Raw genomic sequence first — 21,591 nt, 5'->3', positions numbered from 1 at the left:
CCTTTTGGGTCAAAAATGGTCCCGCCAAGATTAATTGCCTTGATTAAAGTCTTCCTCAGCTAAGAACATTTTATTCTACTCGTTTCTCTTCGCTTTCTAAAGAAGTGGGTCTTGAATTTGTTTTTGTAAACGACTGGTCTTCAGATCTTAGTCATTTGTCAGTGCAAAGTTGCAAAAGGTTACGGCATACTGTGGTTATGTTTTCTCTCTCTCTCTCTCTCTCTCTCTCTCTCTCTCTCTCTCTCTCTCTCTCTTTTACCTTCCCAAATGACGCCAGTGTAATTAACAGTGACCTTCTAGGCGACCAAGTTCCCCCTATATATCGGTCTAAAGCGAACATTCCTTTAATGTCATCAGAGCACACTCTGGGAGTCGAGCCAAATGTAAATTTTTTTCTTTTTGTTTTCAGACAAACTTGGGACTATGTTCACATTCAAATGTATACTACAGTTTATACACAAGACTGTACTTTTATTTACGTTCAGTATGTGTATTACCGTTTATAAGTGAGATCATACATTCATTTATATGTAAACGCACCGAAACACACAAATCGTGGTATGGTTTATACACCAAGGAAACCTCTTTTGCTATTAATGTCTAGTTTCACAAAGGTCAAGATAATTGTGAGTGTTATTTACTCGTTAATTACTAAAGAATCTTTAATAACATTTGAAAAAAAAACTCATGATAGCAATTGAATAATCAAGATTAAAACCAGTAAAAAACGCGCCGAAGTTTCTTCGGCGTAATAGAGTTTTCTGTACATCGTATAATGCTGTATGAAACTCTTTGCCGTGGCCCATGAAACTTTCAGCCACTGCCCGGTGGTAGCCTGTGTTGTTGGTACCTATAGCGGTGCAGAAGTACAATTTAAACTTAACCTTAAATAAAATAAAAACTACTGAGGCTAGAGGGCTGCAATTTGGGATTTTTGATGATTGGAGGGTGGATGATCAATATACCAGTTTACAGCCCGCTAGCCTCGGTAGTTTTTAAAATCTGAGGGCGGAAGGACATACAAATGGCCTCCTCATTTTTAGTTTTCTTTAACAGAAAACTAAAAATAAACTCTTTAGATCAACCTGATATGAGGGACACCGTCAAATCACCATCTCTTCTACATTTCATCACTTCAAACGATTCTGGAAACCCGCCATGTCCAGGAATTATGATTCCCGCCGTTTGAGTTTATCACGGTGCAGATGGATATATTATAAAGGACACACACACACACACACACACACACATTACCCAGGCTCTTCTTCCTCCAAAGGAATTCCCAACTTCTCACGTTACTCAGAATCTCCAACATAATTCGGTAGGAACCAGTTTTCGGAAAGAGACAGACGCAAACTTTCGCGCGCATGAATTTTCGCTAATGGCAACAATCGCGCGTTATGAATGCTTGGAACTGAGGAATTATGTTGTTATTGTCATCTCTCTCTCTCTCTCTCTCTCTCTCTCTCTCTCTCTCTCTGCTTGCGGGTCTCTTTTAAAAGTGTATCTCAATCAGTGCAGTACAACGCACATAATTATGTAATTCCAACTTGATACATTATCCCAAATGATGGAGGGCGGAGTAGTTTCCACAGTGAGTTTTATTCGAAATATGTTAAAAGATTTACCGAGAGTTTTTATTTAGAGCCAGATCATTGCGGCCTTTTGGATGTAAATATCTGCAAAAATTGATCTCCATTTATAAATATGAGAAAAAACGCTGTATACCAGTATAACCGCCACTCCATCAGCAAGCAAATAGGGGATACAGACTGTAAAAAATTACATGATATTTTGGTGTATCCACATCACATTAAACATGCCATAAGCATAAGTCGACAACTAATCGTCCACTCATCGCAAACAGGTTGAAAACAAATCTACGACTTGTTGGCAGGCCTCACCAGAACTTCATAAGATAACCCAGCATTGGCCAGAGATTAATTATCCTCTTTCGGTCATTGACTTGTTGTCAACCTGTTGCTGATATGTATGCGATATTTCTGACGTGTGTTTATGACATGTGGTATAGCAGTGTGGACGCAGACTTTCTTCAAACAATTGCATTAAGAGAAAGATCTGGGTGACTTGGCAAGACTGAATTACGTCTTCAAAATAAGGCAGTCTACGAAAGACGCTGATGTTTAAAATATTTCCAAGTATACAGAAGGTCCATTTGGGTTACATACTGAGACTGGAAAACAGGTCTTGAACATGTCATTATACATGTTATGGTAAAATGATTATCCAAATGTAGCTTCAGACCTTCTGACACGGGTCCTGTTGGGAAATGCACGTTTACTCAAAAATGTTCATCAAAAAATATTTATGAACAATCTCGGTAAGCTATGTCAAAAGTTTGCTAGATGTGAGGGTAAATACCTGTACAGATTTGTGTTTGGTTGAGTCTGGGATACCCCCAGCGAAATTCACAGTGGCCAAAAAACGGAAACGTTTTCTTATGTCAAAGTTGTCTGACCCTGATATGGATGAGCCTTTTCATATTGTATATGGAATGTGTAGGGATGCAGATTCCCCTGGGTACAGATTTATTCAAAATTCCCTAACCTTTAATGACCAAATTGACCCACTAGACGACATCGTATCATCAATTAAAAATAGACCAACTTCAGCAACTAAATATGTTACTTACAGAAGCAAACTGAATCCAAACTTGGAAGTTCATAGATTATATACCGATAAATTATATGTCGCTGATTACATTCGCGTAGCTTTCAGTCGCTTACGGTTAATGTCCCATAACCTTTGTATAGAAACGGGTAGGTGGAGCCGAACTCCTCCAGAGTTAAGGGTGTGTGCCTGTGATAATAGCACTATTCAGGACGAGTCACACGCTCTCATCAATTGTCCTCTATCAATGTCGTGTAGACATAAATATCCAAACTTAAGTTACGAGTCTTTGAATACTTTATTAAATGAAAGTAATTATATTACTGATTTGTGTGCATATGTTTATGAAGTTCTTCTGAGTTATAAATAATATGCGTCTTTGTCTTCTGTTTTATGTTTTTTTTTTTTCTCAAGTAGGTTTTTTCTCTTTTTTGCAACCGTTGTGTTTGAGACTTAACAATAATAAGCCAAGGTTTATAGGTGGATATGTTTTTTTCTTTACTTTTTCGTGTATATGATATTATGTGCTGATGTAATGTGTACTTGATGTTTGTATTTTTTTGTCATTATGGGCCTTGTACTTACAGAAAAAAGAAGAGATAGCTATCTACTCTGTATTTTTTTGTATTGTATCTTTGTTGGGACAAGTTTGTACTTATATTTTGTATATCTTGTCAATAAAAATAACTAACTAACTATACCTTAGTTTAACCAAACCACTGAAATGAATAACAGCTCTCCTAGGGCTGTCCCGAAGGATTAGATTTTTGACGTGGCTAAGAACCAATTTGTTACCTAGTAACGAGACCTACAGTTTATTGTGGGATCCAAGCTACACCTGAAATAAATTCCTCGGATTCCTTACAGAGCTGCCGCGGGAAGCGAACTCGGGCTGCCAGATTGATAGTCGAGTATGAAATTCATACGTCCAGTGAGGAACTTAATCCTCGCTAAGAACGTTATATGTGACTGTTTACCCAGGGGCAGCTGTGCCCCAATTACAAAACTCTTCAGTCGATCAGAAAGTGTTTTCGTGAATATTTCATCAACACAAAATGGCGGAACTTGGGCAACATATTGGAGGCGCCAAGAGACTGGTCATGAATGGAATGTTACAACTTCTCTGATTGTTTTGTAAATTAATCATGAATTAAAACAACTGACTTTGAAAAACACTTTTATTTAAATCATCCGTCTTTATCTATTCGTTATGGATGACTGGTTATTAAAATACAAAGTTTAAGTCTGATAGGAAGTGATTCACTTAAAAGAATCTTTTCTATATTTTCTGTCTTACGATTCATGGAATCTTTCATCCTTTTTCTCGTGGTGTTATTTCCCTCATCTGATTATCAATAATTGCCGATGGGAAGTTATTCATTCACGTGACATTTTCATTGTGGATTTATAACCATATTCCTCAAATATTAGATATCTTTTTATTGTTTCTTGCTTTTCATTCAAAATCAAACTGACTTCCTCTTTCTTCCTTAATGAAAGGAGGCTAAACCAAACCCCACTACATTCCCCATGTCAACTTTACAACAACACAGCCGTAAAACCAGTCACAATATAAGCTCCCATAACTGTTTGTCTACAGGAGAACGCACGTCTGTGCTTCTGTAAACGTTGTTGGGCAAAGGCTTTCCCCCCGTAGAGGCCATGTAGTTTATAACATTGTTATTTACAGCTCTCCTGAATTTCTCGCTCCTGTTTCACAAGACCCGACGCCGAAGGCTGAACTTTCACTCGGTTCTCGCTTTGGTGGTTCAGGTAAATCTGGCTTTATTCAAACCTTGGCCTGACATAAAGACTGCGGAGATGTGTAGTGTAAGGAGCCAGGTGTGGGCATTAAGGACTGTTCACCCAACGGAATGTGTGTCAGTTATAATACTTTGTGGTATTTGCCTGTTGTGTGTATTTGTGTGTGCGATTTTTATGAAATTAAAACCTTTAAACGAAACTGTTTGTAGAGAATGATGGCTGGGGACTCTGGTGACAGAAATTCAGAACCAAAAACTGTTATAAGCATCCAGGTAATTTACTCAAAAACCACATGTCTTCCTACATGGAAAACAAGCCATGTAATGAGTAAGTTCCTGTGAAATAGAAATATATCTATCTAAATGGATAAATCAAAGTGGATAGTTCATATAAATTCTACAGTCTGCTGATAAAGAGTGTATTTGATGTAATTTCCTGTTAATGAGGTAAAAAAATTGGATTACGATTTAAGACATTATATATATACATGCAGAAGCCAAGTACGATGTCGTACCTCTAAGTAAGTGGGGATACAATCCACAATGAAGTAAAATTCTGTACTAGAAATATATATTTTAAACTACAAGAGGATTTTACTTCATTGTGGATTGTATCCCCATATATATATTATATATATATATATATATATATTATATATATATATATATATATTATATATATATATATATATATATATATATATATATATATATGTGTGTGTGTGTGTGTGTGTGTGTGTATGTGTGTGTGTGTGTGTGTGTGTGTGAATATCACGGTTCAAGCAAATTTGAATCCTCTAAGCCTTTTATACCTTTACTTAAAAAGCTCTTAGACCCTTTTAAGATAAGAGCTGCTGCCATCGACTTTTCACGGAGGGTTTAGAGATCCTGCTGACAGCCCCAAAAATTTTGTTTTATCATAATTCATTTCAACTGAAAAAATAAATGAAATTATATCATTTATGCCTATGTATAAGTGTTCTGATGTAATGGTGACACTGAAATAATTTCCAGTTAATTTAGAACATTATGTCTTGCTAAAGAAAGTCTAATGAACCTCCCTCCCTCCCTCCCTCACCTAACAAACTTTTCAGTGTTGGCTACAGGACACTGTATGGTAAACCTATATTCATCATGTTCATATTTCAGTAGCAAGGACGTTGAAGTTTTATTTGTGTTTATCCATATGTCACAGATTTAGATTTTGATCTTTTCATTAAAACAGTAATTGAATTAAAATTATTACATTTAATTCACGTATTAAGTCCTATTAACCTCATTTAAGTTGTTCAACCTTTTTCACATTTGTGTTAATTTGGTTTTGTACATATATCGTATAGTATTCGTGTTTATATTAAACAGCACAATTTTATGTATTTAATAACTAGGACAATGAATATCCCAAAAAATAACTACTTTCCTTGTATTAAATCCATATTGAATGCAAACAATTCACATCTACACAGTTCTAGTGATTGTTTATGGAATTCTCCTAAACTACTATGCACACATTAATAGGGAATCCGCGTGTCCTAACTATATCTTTTTATCCAAAATTCTCCTTTGCATTCAGTCAAATTAACATAAAATGTAAAGCAGTTCCCCAGCGTTTGCCTGGGCCAACAAAAAAGAATGAAATGCCTCTTTGCTTTTGAGACAAAAGAGCGAGAGAGAGAGAGAGAGAGAGAGAGAGAGAGAGAGAGAGAGAGAGAGAGAGAGAGAGAGAGAATTATAAAAGGTTTAATAAGATTGGGTCAACTTGCTTTCCTGTTTGTCTTTTAATGCAGAGGTTTCTTCAGGGTAATAGTGTTTGAATAAGAGATAGGAATGAAAGGCCTTTTTCATTTCAGCATCCACTGAAATAATATTCCACTACAGAGACGAAATATGACGAATAATAATGTTAGAAGCCACTTCTCCAGGTTTTGTTTTTCCCCACTTTGCATATTTGTCAAACCTAAGACAATAACTTAGCAAGACTTTTATAATTAGAATAAATGTTGGTGTTGACAAGAATCCCCAGAGGCAATTATTCCGTCCAGTCAAAACTTTTTGTAATTTTTTCATTATTTTTTCTTTCATTTTGAAATCCTTGTCCACGTGGGGGCCAGAAGAGGAAATTAAAGAGAACAATTAAACTTGAAGTAAAGGTGATCGTTTTCTCTGTCATTCACTAAATAGAGAATGTATTAGAATAGAACAGAATATGGATTTTAGGCCAAAGGCCAAGCGTTGAAACCTACGAGGTCATTCAGTGCTGAAGTGGAAATTCACATTAAAAAGGTTTGAAAGGTGTAACAGGAGGAAAACCTTTTGCAGTTGCACAATGAATCAATAGTTAGGAGAGCTGAGAAAAGTCAGATGCCAAAAAGGGAATATGAACGGAGCTACGGTAAAGGGAATAAGTAGCGAATATAACGAAAGGCATTTAACAAAACTGTTTAATTTCATGTCCCTTTATCGAGGTCGTCAGGTAAAAATGCATCGACGAATATCACCGATGACTGAAGGGATTAATATCATCCAGCAGATCAAAGGAACCGAATTCGTCCCATTTCCTTCATGGCCGATATTTCGATGTCGGTCATCTGCCCTAAAGGGAAACCGAATTAGCCACTTTATGTTGTACCTTCACCAAACGAGAACCCTGACATCGGTCATGACTCGGTTTCAAGGTGAGGACTCACTTCCCAAGGAAGTGACTCTCTTCCAAGGTAATGAGTCAGTTCCCAAGGTAATGACTCACTTCCAAAGGTAATGAATAACTCAGTTCCAAGGAAGTGACTCACTCCCCATGTGATGACTCACTTCCCAAGTGATGACTCACTTCCCAAGGTAATTACTCACTTCCCAGGAAATGACTCACTTCCCAGGGTAATGACTCACTTCCAAGGGAGTGACTCACTCCCCAGGCAATGACTCACTTCCCAAGGTAATTACTCACTTCTCAAGGTAATGAATAATAAATCTGTTCCAAGGAAATGACTCACTTCCCAGGCAATGACTCATTTCCAAGGTGATGACTCGGTTCCAAGATAATGACTCGGTTCCAAGGTAACGACTCACTTCCCAGGCAATGACTCACTTCCCAGGCAATGACTTACTTCAAAAGGCAATGACTCACTTCTAAGGCACTGACTCTCTTCCGAGATAACGAATTGGTTCGCTGAAGGAGTCAATTTTTGACTCAGCTATTTTCTCTTCCCTAAACACGAATGAGAATCGACCAGAGTCGTCCATTGCTGCTCTTACGAATGACGGATGAATTCGAGAGGCCTATTCAGGTGGGGAGGGGCGGGAGATGGATGTCAGGCGGAGGAATTTGGATGCTGGATGGATGATGTCATCATCGGATCTGTTTGAGAAGAGGGTTCATCCATTCTGTCTTTAAAGTATTCAAGAGAGAGAGAGAGAGAGAGAGAGAGAGAGAGAGAGAGAGAGAGAGAGAGAGAAAATCACAAATATTAGAATACCTCCCTCGTTCCTAAATAAAAAGTCGGGAGCTTTCTTTTCCTCTCATGGCTGGAACACTAAATGCATTCCGTCTGGATTCCCCGGAACCATTTTCATCTCTCCTTTCATAAATTCCCTTTTTTTATATCATTCTTTTAACAGTTATCCGACAAATCCAGTGGAGTCACTTTTATGCGAGAATTAATATTCCCCTCAGTCACTCAATCGTTTGAGTTCAGCTTTGTGGTAGAATATAAATATTGGAATAGTTTTGTGTCAGCGAGGCTGTATAAGTGTGTATACGCATGTATGTATGTATGTATGTATGTACGTATGTATGTATGTATGTATGTATGTATGTACGTATGTATGTATGTATAGACATTTTTAAAAAAGCCCATAAAAAACTATTTCCATGACAAAAACCAGATATTTCGAAAAAAAATAATCAGTTGGAAATCAACAAACTTGTGAATTCTGATAACTGGTGAATATGAGAAGTTGTTGATCAAGTATGTATGTATGAATGATACAATCACCGAGAAACGAAGAAACAACGCAGCAGCTGCAACAGCAACAGAGCAACATCATCTCAGAATTACAAGGTCGCTTTGAATGGCTCTCGGGAACTCCAGCATCCAATAATGACCTCGTTTGACTTTCTCATGTCATCTGCATATTACTGAGGCATCAACACACATGCCAACGGACAGAGAGAGAGACCTTACAGACCTTACAGACCTTACATCTTGTTCGGGTTGCCCCAGGTCCCTCAGTGTGAGGCACCTCTAATGTCTACCAGAGAGTTGCTAGTAACATCTTCCGGTATATTTTGCATCTTCCAATCTTGGATGGTCTGGGGATGCAGTGTTTAGATATTTGTCGAGCTTATTCTTAAACACATCTACGCTCACTCCTGATATATTCCTCAGATGAGCTGGCAACGCATTGAATAGACGCTGCATTATCGATGCTGGTGCGTAGTGGATTAATGTCCTGTGTGCTTTCCTTATTTTTCCTGGTATAGTTTTGGGCACTATTAATCTACCTCTGCTTGCTCTTTCTGATATTTTTAGTTCCATGATATTTTCTGCTATTCCTTCTATCTGTTTCCATGCCTGAATTATCATGTAGCGTTCTCTTCTCCTTTCTAGACTATATAATTTTAAGAATTGTAGTCTTTCCCAGTAGTCTAGGTCCTTAACTTCTTCTATTCTAGCTGTAAAGGACCTTTGTACACTCTCTATTTGTGCAATATCCTTTTGATAGTGTGGGTACCATATCATATTGCAATATTCAAGTGGACTACGACATATGTTTTTATTAAAGCATAATCATGTGTTCAGCTTTTTCTTGTTTTGAAAGTGCCGTAACAACATTCCCATTTTTGCTTTACATTTGCCAACGAAGTTTGCTATTTGATCATTGCATAACATGTTCCTATTCACATCACATCACACAAGGTCTTTAACTGCTTCCTTATTTTGGTATGGTCTCATTATTAGGTCCCTTATATGCATATAGCTTTCTTTCTCTGTCTCCATAATTTATTGATTCAAATTTATCAGAGTTAAATACCATCCTATTTACCTCTGCCCAATCATATACTTTGTTAAGGTCTCTTTGTAGAGCGTTCCTATCTCATCACAAGTATTTCTCTACTTATCTTGTGTCATCTGCGAAACTACTCACTACCGAATCCTTCACATTATTGTCTATGTCTTCAATCATAATAACAAAACAGTATTGCAGCTAACACCGTACCTTGCGGCACACCGGATATTACCTTGACTTCATCCGATTTCTCGTCGTTTGCAATAACTATCTGTTTTCTGTTGTGTAAAAATTCTTTTAACCATCTTCCTACTTTATCCACGATATTGTGTTTTCTATTTTCTTCGCTAATATATTATGGTCTACGTTTATCAAAAGCTTTAGCAAAGTCTAAATAAACCAACATCTGTTTTCATTTCCGCTTTTCATATTTTTGAACTATGGTTTCTCACGGTGGACTAACAGTTGGGTTTGTGTACTTTTTCCGGTACGAAACCATGTTTTGTCCTTTATTAAACAAATTATTTTTTTATTAAATGTTTCATAATATTTTTCTTCATTACCCTTTCATACACTTTCATAATATGTGATGTTAGACTCACAGGCCTATAATTACTTGCCTCTAGTCTTGATCCACTTTTGAAAGTAGGGGTAATATATGCTAATTTGTGCTAATCATAAATCTTGCCTGTATCTACACTTTGTCTTAATAATATTGCAAGTGGCTTTGCGATAGAATGAACTACTTTCTTTAACAAAATAGCAGGAATTCCATCAGGCCCAATGCAGCAGCTCCATTTTTAATTTCATTAATAGCCTGCACAATATCAGCTTCATTAATATCTATGTCAGCTAAATATTCACTATTTTCATCCCTTACTTCTACATCATTATCTTCATTATCTATTCTAGGGGTGAATTCTCTCTTATATCGTTCTGCCAGTATGTTGCAAATTTCCTTTTTTTCATTCGTTAATCTCCCTTCAATTCTCAGAGGGCCTATTTCTATTCTTCTTTTATTCATCTTCTTCGCATATGAGTATAATAGCTTGGGGTTTTGCTTGATATTTAATAGGTTTTTTGTTTTTTCTTCCAAGTCCCGTTTTTAATTTTCTTTTTGATTGTATAATCTTTTGTTCTGCATTTTCTATCTTACTTTTTAGTTCTATAACTTTCCATGCATTTTTTTCTTTTGCAAGACCTTTTTTCCACTTTCTGATTTTCTGGAACAAGATCCTTCTGTCTCTTGGTATGCATGAATGATGTTTACTTTTCTTCTTCGGTATATATTTTTCCACTATTTTCTCCAATATTTTATATAATATCTCCGTATTTTACCCTTATGTCATCACTTACGAAAATGTTATCCCAATCTTTGTTTAATTCTTCATTAATTTCTGACCATTTTATATTTTTACTGTAGAATTGTATTTTCCATATCCTTCCCACTTTTTCATTTCTTGCTTATCTCTATTTTCATTGCTTTGGAAATGAACTGTTAATTCTATGACATTATGGTCTGAAATATTCGCATTATAAACTATTATTTCTTTAACATAATTCATCTCGTTCACAAATACTAGGTCTAAAGTATTTTCCTTTCTTGTTAGCAGGTGATTTATTTGTTGAATGTTGTATTCTAGTAGCATATCTAATAGCTTTTCAAATTGCCTCTTATCTTCTGCACTACTATTACTCTCTTTTTTATATGTATAAGTACAACCACACAATCTCCTATTCGTTCTTTTCCATTCTACGAAAGGAAAGTTGAAGTCACCAGATAGGAGAATAGTCCAGTCCTTGTGATTTCTACATATATCAATCAATTTTTTCAATTAAGTAATCAAACTCTTTAGTATTAGGAGTCTATATATTACTAGTGTTCATCAAGTTTTTCAGATTCAAATTCTACCGCTATTAGTTCACATTCTGAGTTACTATATTTCTCATATATTTTTCCTTGTTTTTTGTCGTTGCCCATATATTGCGGTTTCCCCCTTGATTCCTATTTTTTGTTCTATCTGATCTATAAGTTTTGGAACCCTTTTATTTGATCATCATTCCCAGTCTCTTGGGAATACCCAGGTTTCACTTATATTCATTATATCTATTTCTTTTCATTTGGGTTAGTTTCTTCTAAGTACTCTATTTTTCTTTTTTGAGTTACTCGTAACTAAACCCTGCGCATTCATCACTATGATGGTTTGCGTGTTGTCTCCTTCATTTAATATGGTAGTAATAAGGATTTTCCCCATGTCTCTTTCCTGTTCTGGTATGTTTGTTCTTTTTTTCATTTTCCAGAAATTCTGACATTAAAAAAACTCCAACTTTTCCATAATATTTGATCTTCCTTCATCATAATTATTCATTTTGTGTCTGAATCTGCAATTTTCCCTCGTTTTCTTCTGCAATATCCTCTTGCATAATAAATACAGTTTATTATCTCTTGAGTAGAATTTCGGAGCTGATGCTTTGAAATTTTTTGCTGACACCTCTGCATATCTCATTGGTGGTTTTGCTTTTCTTCTCTTTTACCTGATATTCTTGATTTCTCTCTTTATTTGTTTCTTTCTTATTTTGGATTTTATTACTTGGTTGGTTATTTATTTGATTATGATTCACGGCTACAGGGTGCATATTTTTGCATTTTTTGTCGAACTTACATCCTTTTCCTTCTTTTAGGTTTTTACATATTTTTGGATGCAGATCTCTGCAATCATCCCCATATCCATCTAAGTATGCACATTTACCATATATTTTCATAGTTTTGACATATCTTAGGATGTTTTGTAGTAACATCTTTCTCCAAATCTGCAATTCCCTCTTTTTTTTCAAAAGGTTGCAGATTTTGTCATTTCTTGTCTATATTTTTTCCTCTTTCCCGTCATTGTATGATCTGGGTAGAGCCTGCTCTTCGGGATTTGCTTTTCTGTTGTCATATCGTAATTTATTTCTTCGTAGGTATGCTGCTTTATTGCCTCATATGTAGTATCAATGAGTATATCTGCATCCATACTTTTTATCTTGTTCTTTGTTTTCCCTTATTTTTTTCTGTCATTTCATTTTTGTTTACTTTCTCTTCCGTTTTCCTCTTCTTCTTTTCTTCTTCTTCTTCCTCTTCCTCTTCTTCTTCATCCTCAACTATTTGTACATTCAATCTTGATTTAATAACATTGTCTATCCATGATAGACATGTTGAACAAAAAATTCTTGTATCTTTTCTCAAATCTTGTATTACCTCAGCACACTGTGGATGGGTCGGAATGTTTGCATGCAGCACATTTTCTGATTAGGTTTTGTGGATTGACTATGCTATACCAAACCTTACACAGTTTTGCATGCTTTTGGCATTCTTTTCCTAATGCATCAATTAGGATATTCACAAGATTCACCTTATTCATTTTCTTTGTCGGAATATGTTGGTTTATGTATATTTTCTTTATGAGTCTCTTGACCACTTGGATTTTATTTGGAACTTCTTCAATTATTTTCAAGATGTTTTCATTAGATTTGTTCCAGTTTGAAGGATTATATCCTTCTAATATATCTATGAATGCTTTTGTATCTTTTTGTTAGGACTGTTGCTGATTTCATAGATGAGAAATGCCAGTTCCCTTCCTGCTACCTCATCGTATTGCGAATCTCTAGACACGCCAAATTGTACGCCACCTCTTCCCGCAGTTGGAACTTACTGCCATCTTGTTCTGATTTATAGTATTACACTTGATAAACTAACTTAGAAGACGCTTTATCCTACTATTTTCACACTAATCTTATCACCGATAGTTCACGAACACTTCTAGATATTTCTCAAATTCTAGTCGTATGTTAAACTTGTGATATCTGTTGATTAATCTGACTTCACGCGGGTACGACTCACCAAGCAAGATGGCTACTTACGGGAGAGAGAGAGATAGAGAGAGATAGAGAGAGGGGCGAGAGAGAGAGAGAGAGAGAGGAGGAGAGAGAGAGAGAGAGAGAGAAGAGAGAGAGAGAGAGAGAATCCTTATACGGAGGAGGGTTCGATTCTGATTCTCGGAATCATTTGCCTCGAATTCATGGTTACATTTTGTTTGGTTTGTGTGATTTTGTTTAGTTTTTTGTTTGTTTTGGCTTTGCCTACTCTTGGTTTTCCCATGCGTGGGGCTGGTCTGCTTTCATAATAATAAATAAATAATCAATAATATAATTTAAATAAAATAATAATAATAATAAAATAATAATAATAATAAACGTCGTTGCTATTTGCAATTCTTACACACACAATTTTTTAGGGTTAATGAATGACCTTTCTGTCATAGGCCCCAATTATGTATTATATTATATATATATATATTATTATATATATAATATATATATAATATATATATATATATCATATATTATTATATATATATATATGAGAGAACCGAACCGAAAATAAATATATCACTGCCTGACACATATTATCCGCATTCATCCTAAAATCCTAGCAAACAAGCCAAAGAACTTGCAACCAGGTGAAAGGGTAATCATTTAAAAAACCACCAGGAAATATTTCCCACAGTGAACTTTTATACCGAAAGCGAATTGATCGACTAAAGTTGTGAACCCCCGATGCTTCAGCGCTGTAGATTTTGTTCCAAAACCGATTCCCATTAGAGGCATTTCTTCACTGGACCAATTACCGCTGGGAAATTCGTTCCCGAATGATCACGACGGTTTGGAATGTTATCACGATCAGAAGATTCCGGGTACGAAAAAGTAACTTGGGAAGTTTATTCCAGGTGATTCCTGATTGATTGATTAATGGAAATTTGACTACAAAGCCGAGCACTGAAGGGGCTCTTCCCATCCATTTATGTCCTTAAGAGGGAGTTGGAGTAGTTTGGACAGCAATTAGGAACAGAGAATAGAATAGGAAAATATAATTTAGGGCCCAAAGGCCCAAGCGCTTCGGTTACCGATGAGGTCCATTAACGTTTCTGAAGTGGAAATTGACCGCAGAAAGGTTTGAAAGGTTTGTTAGGGAAGGGTATAATAATAATATGGAAGTAAGAGAATATGAATGGTGGTAAAGTAAAAGGAATGTAAGGCGTTGCAGAAAGGGACGAGGGCAAACAACCTGTCCAGTTATGCCTACAGGTGCAACCACCGTTAAATTGCACTGATAGGCACTATCTACCTATGGGGCAGTGATTTCCTGATGTAATTATGCATGATTTTTTATTTTTGTGAATAAAGCATTTATTTACAATTTAAAAATAAAAATAACATTATAAATTTAAGTTAAACCCTAAAAACCTAAATAAAAAACCAATATAATAATCAAAAATTGAAAATAAAATTCAAAATTCACAATTCAAAGGAACAAAAAAAAATTAAAATTAAAATGAACAGCATTATCACAAAAGAACAAACAAATTTCCACACAAGAATATTTCATAAAGACCAAAGTTTCTACCATCAAAAGGATCAAAATACAAAAAAACCAAACTGAGAAAATAAAATTCCAAAGCAACTGGCTAGAGGGCGGTCGCCTGCCTTTGCAAGCACCTGAAAATCGGGAATGAATGGAATTCAATTCCATTGCAACATTTCAGTTCAACAACAAATAAGGAAGCAATTGCAAGGGAGCCTTTATGCACCGCCCCCCACCAAACACATGAAAGGAGCCACATCGGGTGAGTCTATCCTTGAAACCACGTTGTCCCCAATCCTGCACATCTCGGAGAAGTCCTCGGGAGTCCTTCTGTAAACAAGAGGACAACGGATACCCTTCCCCCTCCCTTTTCTTCCGTAGGATCTGTGTTGGTTGGGGGAAAGCCCGAAGATCAGGAAAGGAAAATGGATGGTCCATCCTTTATTCTCATGGGGAGCTATAAAGGACAAAGTTGCTTCGAAAAAACACGCCGCGTTTTATTTTCCCGAGAGAGACGAGAGAGGAAGAGATCGATCTGATGAGAGAAGAGAGATAGAGAAGTTTTTGTTTTGAGTACTTTTAGTGGTGCCTTAAAGTAACCTGGAACTGAAATAAAATAAAAACACTTTGTCAACGGACCGTAGTTACTTATCACGAAAGGTATTGGAATATATATCTAAATAATAGGGTATAAGGTTATAGGTATGAGGTATAGGTATAAGTATACCATACATATATACTATTATATCTTATATAGTAATATATCTGTATATATATATATCTATAATATATATATAAACTATATATATATTATCTGTATGGTTTTGTACTTCGTGCTTTTATGTTTCCTAAGACTATTCCGTTTGGGTTGTGGATAGCTCCAGGTTGTTATGAAATTCTGGTTTATAATTATACATAACGTTTTAGATGCGCAACGGGTACATACCATGCTACACATATAAGTATGTAATATACACCACACAACCACATATATATTATATATATATATATTATATATATATATTATATATATATATATCTTATATTATGTATGTATATGTATATATAATATATATAATATATTTTCTATATTATATATATATATATATATTATATAATATATTCTATTATTGTTATGGTATGTTCTACTATATATATATAAGATATAATATAATATATTATATATATATTATATATATATATATATATATTATATATGTATAATATAATATATATATATATAATATATCTATAATAATTATATTATAATATATATATATATCTATATATATATGTATTATATCTATTAATATATATAGTAATTATTATGTATAGATAATATATATATATATATATATATCTATATATAGACGATGAATAATACTTAACCAGTAAATTGAAGTGGAATGAACTTCTATCAACGTACCCACCATTCTATCATATTGGGTTCGGTCCAGCCAGACCAACCACCTGAATCAAGTTCAAAGAATTCATCCTAAAAAGGCAGGACTCTCTCTGTCAGGCAAAATCCCCGATTACCAAATGTTAATTATTAACTCTGCAAACAAAAAGGTCCACGTCCAGATTTATAGGCTAACAGCTAAAAATGATGCCATTGAGAGAATGGACAAAAAAAATAAAAGCAATAAATATCGCGGCTTTTTACCCGAACAAAAAACATGACAGTGTGGTGTCCTCCAAAATTTTCGGATCCGATAGGTTGGCATCATATCTCAGGATTATTCCGATGGTTTGTCCTCATTATCAAATGTCAGCTTGGGAAAATACAAAAGCGAATATTGGGAAAGAATAAAAATATTGAAACAAATAACTGAATTCTTGCCTTGTACGGTAGGACCTCCTGTCCCAATCTTGGCTGTAATTTTTTGTTATGGAAACCATTTTTCCGAGGTGGTTTATATGGTGTATAGAAATATTCTAACGGCTTTATATATTTTGTCCCTTAATATTCCATCAGTAATTTTTCATTTAATGAATTTTGGTCTGTGGAACCAAAACACAATAGATTTTATGTTGGATATATACACAATACAAACATCATACATATTACATACAATGACATACATACACTACATAATAATATATATAATATATATCTATATAATATATATATAAAGATATATATATGTATGTATGTATGGTATGTATGTATTTGTATGTATGTAATGTATGTATTGTATGTATGTTATGTATGTATGTTTTGTATTGTGGTATAATATCCACAATAAATGTCATTGTGTTTTTGGTTCCCACATAAAAACAAAATTCATTAAAATGAAAAATTACGATGAATTATTAAGGGACAAATACTATAAGAAAGCCTTATAATATTACTTATATACCATATATAAAAAACACCTCTGAAAAGCTTGGTTCCATAAACAAGAATCATACAGCCAAGATACAGAGGTCATACCGTAAAGGCGGCAATTTCAGTTAGTTTGTTTCAATATTTTCTTGTTTTCTCCCAATATTCGGCTTTTTGTATTTTCCAAGCGACAATTTGAATAAAGAAAAAGAAAACCATCGGAATTAATCCTGAGATATGATGCCCAACTATCGGATCCGAAAATTTGGTGGAGAACACACTGTTCCAATTTTTATTGTCGGAAAAAGCCGCGATATTATGCTTTATTTTTTTTGTCATTCTTCTCATGCAATCATTTTTTAGCTGTTAGCCTATAAAATCTGGACGTGAACTTTTGTTGCAGAGTAATAACTTAACATTGTATCCGGGGATTTTTGCCCTGACAGAGAAGAGTCCATGTTTTAGGTATGAATTTTGAAACTGCTTCAGGCTTTTTTTTGGCTGGACTACCATCTGGATAGAATGGTGGGTACGTTTGATAGGAAGTTTCATTCCAGTTCAGTTTCTGGTTAGGTGTTTATAGTTGCGTCTATATATATATTAATATATATATATATAATATATTATTATATATATATAATAGGTTGTTTATATATATTATTATAAGAATATATATATATATATATATATATATTATCTATATCCATACATTACATAATATATATATATATATATATTAACATATACATTATTACGTACATAATATAATATATATTAATATATTATCTATTATATATATATATATATTATATATAATAAATATATAATTGTGGTGTGTGTGTGGTGTGTGTGTGTTGTGGGTGTGTGTATAATACTTATATGTTTGTTCATGTATGTACCCGGGGTGCGCATCTAAACGTTATGTATAAATATAAACAAAGAATTTAATAACAACCTGGACTTATCCAACAACCAAACGGAAATAGGGTCTAGGAAACAAAAAGGCCACGAAGGTAAAACCCAACAATGTTATTGGCTGGAGGACAAAGTTACGGAACGAGGAGTTCTACATATAAACCTTTCAATGAACCTAGTTATCAGAAAGTTAGTATTAATAAAGACGGCCCCATCAACCATGGCAAAAGGAAAGAAGGAACCATATCCAATTCTAACAAGACACTTTGGATGTCAACAAGAAACGAAAGTTCTGCAAAGTTTTTACTTCTGAAACTGAAATATGAAAGGGTCCCTTTTCTGGGGAAAGTCAGCAGTAACCTTGGAATAGCAATTGCCTGAAATTGACCTTTGTGAGGGACCAGCCATAAATATACAAATAAAATAGAATTAAGAAACTTAAGGCCAAAGACCAAGCACTGGGACCTTTGAGGTCCTTTCATGCGCTGAAACAGAAATTGTGTAGTAAAAAAAGGCTGGAAGGTGTAACAAGGAGGGGAAAAAACCTTTCAGGCAGTTGCTCTATGGATTGCAATAGTCAGGAGAGGGTTGAGGTGAGAAGTATGGAAGGAGAGAAGAATATGAACGGATGTAACAAGTAATGGCATTTACTTCACTAACCCCTACGGGGCAAATTATCTAAAAGGTTCCATGTCTCGAAATGGGCGACCACGATTTTGCCAGATTTAAAGTAATGTTAAGAATGTTATGCTCAAGTTAAAGGGAAACATTTGAGTTTATCATAGGGACACGAAATTTTTGATTAAAAAACAAAATGGATTTCAATCGAATTTTTATTATTATTATTATTCTGTTGAATAAAAAGGAATTAAAACCAATTTTCATTGCACAATGACGAAATATGGGACTTTCCAGTTGTGTCAATTGTAACATCAACAACTGCAATGTTAAGAAATTATAATAATATCTTACAATTTTGAGGTCAAAAGTTACAAAAAGCTTCTCAGAAAAAAACAAAAAGAAAAGTAAAACAGATTTTTGGTAATCATTTATAAATAACAAAGAGTCAGTTAGTTTGTAGACCGAACATGGCGGATTATCTTTGAAAACACGATTAGTTTCACTCTTCAATCAGTCCGATGCAATACCCAGACTCAGCTTTTTACGAGACGAGAGACGAGAGAAGCAGAGTCAGAGGAGAGAGAGGATAGAGATAGAGAGAAGATAGAGATAGAGTGAGATAGAGGTGAGAGATAGAGAGAGAGTGATGAAGAGCGAGTTCTGGCATCATTTTCCACCCAAATAAGCATCAAATGGTATATTCAATAATCCTGTGACCCTTTGGAAGCTGGCATCCAGCCCATCATCTTGGACTTCATCGTTCTGGTTCATTTCTAGAAGTCTGTTACGAATATGAACAATAACAATCGATTTGTTTGTGCTTAAATGTATCTATTAATTTATATATATAATTATATTATATATATATATAATATAATATATCATTAATTATATATATATATAATTATATATTATGAAATACAAATGGTATAAGCCACGAAATGGAAAAATAAACAACCGGAGGTTTCCTGCAAGATCCTTTCGACTCGACGTCCTTTATTCAGTTTAATCTGCTGAGTAAAGGACGGTCCGAGTCGAAAAGGATCTTGCAGAAAGAAACTCCTGTTTGTTTACTTTTCCTTTCGGGTGGCTTGCAACTTTAATTTATGGATTTATCACGTTCCAAACTTTGACACCGTGATTTCAGTTCTACACACCACACACACACACACACGGCACACACCACACACACACAACACACACCACACATATCATATATATATATATATATATAATTATATTAATATTGTCATATATATTAGACATATATAATAAATATATATAACTATTATATTATTATATTATATAAATATATATAATATATTATATAATATATCTATTATATATCTAGATAGAATATCTATAATATATATACATATATATTATATATATATATCGATATCTATTCTATATTAATAATATATAATATATAATAATATATATATTATATATATATATATATAATATAATATTATATATATCTACATATATAGAATATTATATATATATATATATATATATAATATATATTATTCTATATATATATATTTCTTCTATACTATATCTAATAATTCTAGTCTATATAGATTATATCTATAATAATATAGATGTATAGTTATATTAATATATATCGTATCTATATATATATATATTATAGATATAATTATATAGATAATATAATAATATTATATATATATTAAGAATATTATATAATAGATAGTATATTATAATATATATCTAAGATATATAATATTATCTAGCTATATATATATATATATATAATATATATATATATATATATATATAGGATAGATATTATATATATATATATATTATAAATATATATTAAGTATATATATTATATATATATATTATATCTATCTAGTATATATATATAATATATATAATATATATTAATATAATTTTATTATTAGATAGATATATATTATATTATATATATATATATATCTATATATGTAGATAATATATATATAGATATATATATATAATATTATATTATTATAATATATATATAATAATATTATATATATATATATATATATGTATATATCTATATAATTAATATCTCTTATATATATATTTCCTAATATATATATATATATTATATATATATTATATATCTATATATATAATATATCTTATATTATATATATATATATCTATTCTTATATTAGTACATTTATACTAGTATATATCCCTATTATATATACGTATATATATTATTACTTATAATAAGTATTAGATATAATATATATATTAGCTATATATATATATATATAGTATGATCTATTATCTCTATCTAGCTCTATAGTATAATATCGTATATATGAATTAATATCTGATATATAGATATATTTTATATATATATAATTGATTATCTACTATATATAGATCTAATATATTAGATCTTATATATATATATATATATTAGTATATATATATATATATTATATATATATATATATATATATATATATATCTATATATTAATATTATATATATATATATATTATATAGATATATATATATAGTATATATAAATATATATATTATATATATAGATATATATATATTGAGTTAATATAGATCTACTATTATCTAGATTATATATATATATATATATATGATCGATCTATATTCGTATATATATATATCTAATATATAGACTAATCCATATTATATTATTATATATATATAGATATTATAATGATTCATATATGATATATTATTATATTCTATATATTTATACTATTTATATATATATCGATATCTATAGCCATATATCCATAATATCTATAATATATATATATATATGCTATCTATGCTATAATTATTATAATATCTTATTATTTATTATATATATATTACTATATTATATATATATATATATATATAATAATTTT

The sequence above is a fragment of the Macrobrachium nipponense genome, chromosome 34, assembly GCF_015104395.2.
Source record: "Macrobrachium nipponense isolate FS-2020 chromosome 34, ASM1510439v2, whole genome shotgun sequence".
In the NCBI taxonomy this organism is placed as follows: domain Eukaryota; kingdom Metazoa; phylum Arthropoda; class Malacostraca; order Decapoda; family Palaemonidae; genus Macrobrachium; species Macrobrachium nipponense.
This window is presented reverse-complemented; position numbering follows the sequence as displayed.